This window comes from Perca flavescens, chromosome 20 (genome assembly GCF_004354835.1).
Source record: "Perca flavescens isolate YP-PL-M2 chromosome 20, PFLA_1.0, whole genome shotgun sequence".
NCBI lineage: Eukaryota > Metazoa > Chordata > Actinopteri > Perciformes > Percidae > Perca > Perca flavescens.
The window spans coordinates 27,246,311-27,251,532 of NC_041350.1; the positions used below are offsets into that span (position 1 = coordinate 27,246,311).

General features: G+C 44.0%; 1 protein-coding gene across 1 annotated transcript in view; it reads left to right on the forward strand.

Annotated features, from left to right (window-relative positions):
• Positions 1–5,222, forward strand: part of gfra4a (GDNF family receptor alpha 4a) — a 385,676-nt gene that overhangs the window by 363,960 nt on the left and 16,494 nt on the right. The window lies entirely within an intron of this gene.

Consider the following 5,222-nt stretch of genomic DNA (forward strand, 5'->3'; position numbering starts at 1 on the left):
CTCTCACTCTCCCTCTCTATCTGTCTCTCTCTCTTTCTCTCTCTATCCCTCCTTCTCCCTCCCTGTCTATCTCCCCCTCTCTTCCTTTCTCTCTCTCTATCACTCTTTCCCTCTCTCTTTCTTTCCCTTTGCCTCTCTTTCCCTCTCCCTCTTTCCCTCTCTCTCTCTTTGTCTCTCCCTCCTCTCTCTTTGTCTTTCCCTCTCTCTCTCTCTCTCTCATCCCCCTCTCTCTCCCCCCTCTCATCTCCTTCTCTCTCCATCCCTCCTTCTCCCTCCCCCTCTCTCTCTATCTATCTATCTTTTCCTCTCTATCCCTCTCTTTCTCTCTTGTTTGTTCTATGCAATGGATATGGCTGAAAATAAGTCTTTTTAGTCAATTTATTGAAACTTCCACTTTTGACAGTTTTAGAGTTTAGCTTACCGCTTTTCTACAAATGTATTTCAAGAAATTATTTTATTATATATTATATCTTAATAGTGGTGTTCTTCAACTTTTCAATGAAATTCATATTTATTGAACCAATTTCCACTTTTTCAACTATTCTTCAGCTTCAGCTAAAGACCTCACAATGTTCTACATATTTTGTCATTTTTCAACTTTTATAGCCAACAATTCAGTTTAACATCAACTTTGAACTTTTTAATAATTTCCACTTGTTCAACTATTCTCACTACTTCAACTTCTTCTTACGGATTTGAGCTATTCATCCAGTTAGCTTTAGCAATTCAGCTATTCGGCATTCCCACGCATTTTCTGCAGGAAATGCATTTTCTAGTTCCGACTAAGTGTTCCAATCTCTGTAACGGGATTGTATGGTCAATAGTGTCAAATGCAGCACTGAGATCTAATAAAACAAGTATGGAGAGGAGTCCTTTGTCTGCGGCGGTTAGAACGTCGTTAGTAATTTTCACCAGTGCCGTCTCTGTGCTGTGGTGTTTTCTAAATCCTGATTGAAAGTCTTCAAATAAGCTGTTGCTATGGAGAAAACCACATAACTGATTAGCAGCTACTTTCTCAAGGATCTTGGAGAGAAAGGGAAGGTTAGATATAGGTCTATAGTTTGCTAAGACCTCAGGATCGAGGGTGGGTTTTTTCAGAAGAGGTCTTATCGCGGCTACTTAATTAATAGAGACGTATTGATCGTATCTAGTAGAGAGGTGTTAACCACGGGTAATGCTTCTTTGAGTAATCTCGTTGGGATGGGGTCTAAGAGACAGGTAGATGGCTTTGCTGAAGATACCTTTACCGTTAGTTGTTGAAGGTAAATGTCAGGTCTAGTCGTTCTTTCTAGCAGTCCTGCGTTGAAAGGTGAACCGTTAGAAGTTGAGGGCAAAAGGTGATGAATTGTATCTACTATACTATCTGTCAGCCTGGCTACAGTGCTGAAAAGAAACCTTGGGTTGTTCTTGTTTTCTTCTATTAATGATGAGTAATAGTCTGATCTGGCATGTCTGAGGGCCGTCCTATAGACGTGTTTCCTGTTTACAAACATTACAGGGTGCGTGCGCGTACCGGGGGCAGAAAGCCAGATTGGTGAGCTGGTCCGATAATGCGCACGCATTTTTGTCTCAGTGCACATTGTCTTAGTCCCTTCATTTCGTCATGGCATTTATATAACACATACTCTATGGTCTTACAAAGCAAACGTTTTTGACCCATTAAAATGTAATAATTTTTTGGGAGCTGGAGAGCTCTTGTTATGAGAAGCTAGCTATAGCTCCGTTTGCCATTCATTCCAATGGGGAAACCTCGCGGCTAGACTTTCGACATACATTGCATATATTTACACTTTGAATTTCGTCATGGTATTTATACAACACATACTCTATGGTCTTACAAAGCTAACGTTTTTGACCGATTACAATTTAATCGTTTGTTGTGAGCTGGAGAGCTCTCGTTATGAGAAGCTAGCTATAGCTCTGTTTGCCATTCATTCCGATGGGGAAACATCGCTGCTAGAATTTCGACATGCATTCCGGTGGCGTATTCCTTTAAGCTTTCCTTATTGTTTGTATATAACTGCTGACTCAATAAAACATGATTTTAGTTGGATCTGTTTGTCGGTCTTTAATTTTGCAGTGTTACTGTGATATATATGTATGGCTATAATTATCATTTTAGGCTAATGTAATAGCCCGTGTTAGCAGCAGGGTTACTCCTGAGTGTACCCTTATGGTTGGTTTATGCCTTAAAATAATATGTTAGTTACAAAACATCACTGCAGTTTGATTGTTTTTAGCAGCAGAGGTTGATTGTGGGCGAGAGGGTCATAACGCTGTCTTGGTTAGCTCGCGGAAGCTCTACTGCCACTGTCTCGGCAACGTTAGCTAATGTAGGCTAACTATAGCCAGTTAGCTTTGTATGTAACGTAACAAAAACCCACCCATCTCAGAGATGCGAAGCATAAAGTTATGTACAAAAGGAGCACCAACGCCACAGGTCCTATGTTGGCAACGTGAACGCAGATATAGTAAACTCCGAAGGCGGTCGTAATATTTACCTAGTAGGCTAGGCTAACACTGTTGCGCTAACGTTAGCAAAACATCGGCGTAGCTTTAGCTAGCTGTCTAAACTTGTCTCGAGTCCGGACCTTTAATTGTCTATGGTCCGGACTCGAGTACCACAGCCCTGACAGGTAGATATCACTGAGCTGAACAACCACAAGCTGCAACTTTTCTGATTGATACAATGGGAGCCCGACTCTTGCATATGAACCCAATCAACCCCTCTTATGGCTTGAAGCCATAACCTCCGCCGGTTTTTGGCAAAAGCATGCTTCCCCCTATGTATGTTAAACATCAGGCACCCATCACTGGCTCCGTTTGTACAATTAACTACGCAACAACTCCTTGGCATTTTGACTTACGCTATGCCTCTACTAGCTATCTACACAAAACACGTCTTCTTTCTGCCCCCCGGTTGCGTGCGCAAGCAGTGATGACGTTGCCGAGAAACTCATGTATAGGTTTTCAAACTGTCTTGCCAGTCCAAACGAGACTCTTCCATTATGAGGGAGCGCCGTTTACTTTCAAGTTTTCGCGAGTTTTGCTTTAATTTACGAGTTTGGGAGTTATACCGAGGTGATGGTTTCCTTTGCTTCGTCTTCTTTTTTTTGAGTGGAGCAACAGAGTCTAAAGTAGTCCGTAGGCGGGACTACAGTTTACGTAAAGGTCCTCTGTTGTATTAAAACAAGGTAATGAGTTTAGTGCTGTTGGAATGTCTTCCTTAAATTTAGCTATAGCGCTGTCAGATAGGCATCTAGTATAGAAGCTTTTATCTAATGTCGTATAATCGGGTATGAAGAATTCGAAAGTAATTAAGAAGTGGTCTGATAATAAAGGATTTTGCGGGAATACTAATACGTCTTCAATTTTGATACCATGTGCCAGCACGAGGTTGAGGGTGTGGTTAAAACAGTGCGTGGCCTCACGCGCGCTCTGACTGAAGCCAATAGAATCTAGAAGGGAGTTGAAAGCAGTAGTAAGGTTATCGCTGTCGACGTCCACGTGGATATTAAAATCACCAACAATAAGTACTTTGTCTGATTTAAGTACTGCACGTGATAAAAATTCTGAGAATTCAGATAGAAATTCAGAATACGGACCTGGAGCTCGGTAGACAACAACAAATATAATTGGCTGTACTGATTTCCGTGTTGGATGTTGAAGATTAAGAACAAGACTTTCAAAAGAGTTATAATTTAGTTTGGGTTTAGGGTTAATTAACAGGCTTGAATCAAATAGGGCTGCAACTCCCCCTCCTCGGCCTGAGCCTCTAGGAATTTGAGTATTAATATGACTGGGAGGAGTTGCTTCATTTAGACCAACGTATTCTTCATGGCCCGGCCGTGTTTTGGGAAGACGGAATAAATCAATTTGATTATCAGATATCAATTCATTTACTACTACTGCTTTAGAAGACAGAGATCTGACATTTACTAATCCACATCTAATTTTCCTATCCTTTTCTATCATTGCAGTGGTAGTTTTAATTCCAATTAGGTTGTTAAGTATTGCCCCTCTATTCACCACTTTGTGTGGTCTATGGTTGATTATAATTGGAATAGCACTAGTACTACATGTTACTGGAATAGCACTAGTACTACACGTTACTGGAATAATAATAATAGTACTACTTGTTATCCTGCAGAAAACATTTTCAGAATCATCCACTTGTATAGTGCTATCAGGATCAATACCTGGGGGACACGAATCTGTGATATTTTCAACATAACGTCAATACTTGCCTGTCAGTGTAGTCGTTATGTTGTCGGATAGCATCCTGGCTCCGTGTCGGTTTGGGTGGAGACCGTCACGCTTCAGCAGGTTGGGCATCTCCCGGAACGAGTTGAAGTTGTCGACACAGGGAATAGCTCAGGGAAGTGCAGAGTGGTTCCAGCCAGGTGTGGAGCCGGAACAGTCTGGACCATCTCTCCGCACCCTTCCTGTAGGTAGGTAGAGGCCCAGAGATGACAATCCGCTTACCTGTGCCCATCGGGGTGGAGAGGAGAGTGGTGAAATCTTCCTGGAGTCTCTCTCCGATGTCGTTTGCGCCCACGTGCACGATGATGTTGTCGACCTCGGCGTGGCGGGCGAGGATGCCGGGAAGTTTGTGCCGGATGTCGCGGACCTTGGCACCGGGGAAGCAGTAGACCTTGGGGGGACCGCTAGGTAAAGGGGGAATGTGGAGGTCCCTTACCGTGGAGCTTCCGATGACCAGCGTGGAGGTTGATGAGTCCGAGGGGGGAGAGTCCGCCCTCAATGGGCGCGTCGACTGTGTGGATGGACCAGGATGAGCTGCGTGGGGACGTGGCAGAGAAGGGAACTCCTCGTTGTTCGTCAGAATGCTGTAGCGGTTTTCTAGTTGTAGGGGTTGGGCTGGGGCTGAGCGTTGTCCTGACCGCCTGCTCTGGTGCTTGCTTACACGCCATGGCTCAGGCTGGGTCCTCGGCAGAAGCCGAGGAGAGACGACGGGGTTAGAGGTTGTATTAGTGCGTGGTGGGGTGAGAGTATTGCGGGGCACGGTGGAATCAAGACATCCGACAGTGTGTGTGTGAGGGGAACTTCCAATGATAATGGAGTCAAGGAACTCTTCACTTGCCTTTATCTGGTGGAGAGTCGATATTCTGGCTTCAAGTTCCACTATCTTCTGGCTGAACAGGAGGCACGAGTCGCAGCCAGGTGAACAGCTTTGGGAGGGCATCGTGTAGCTTGCTAGTTTA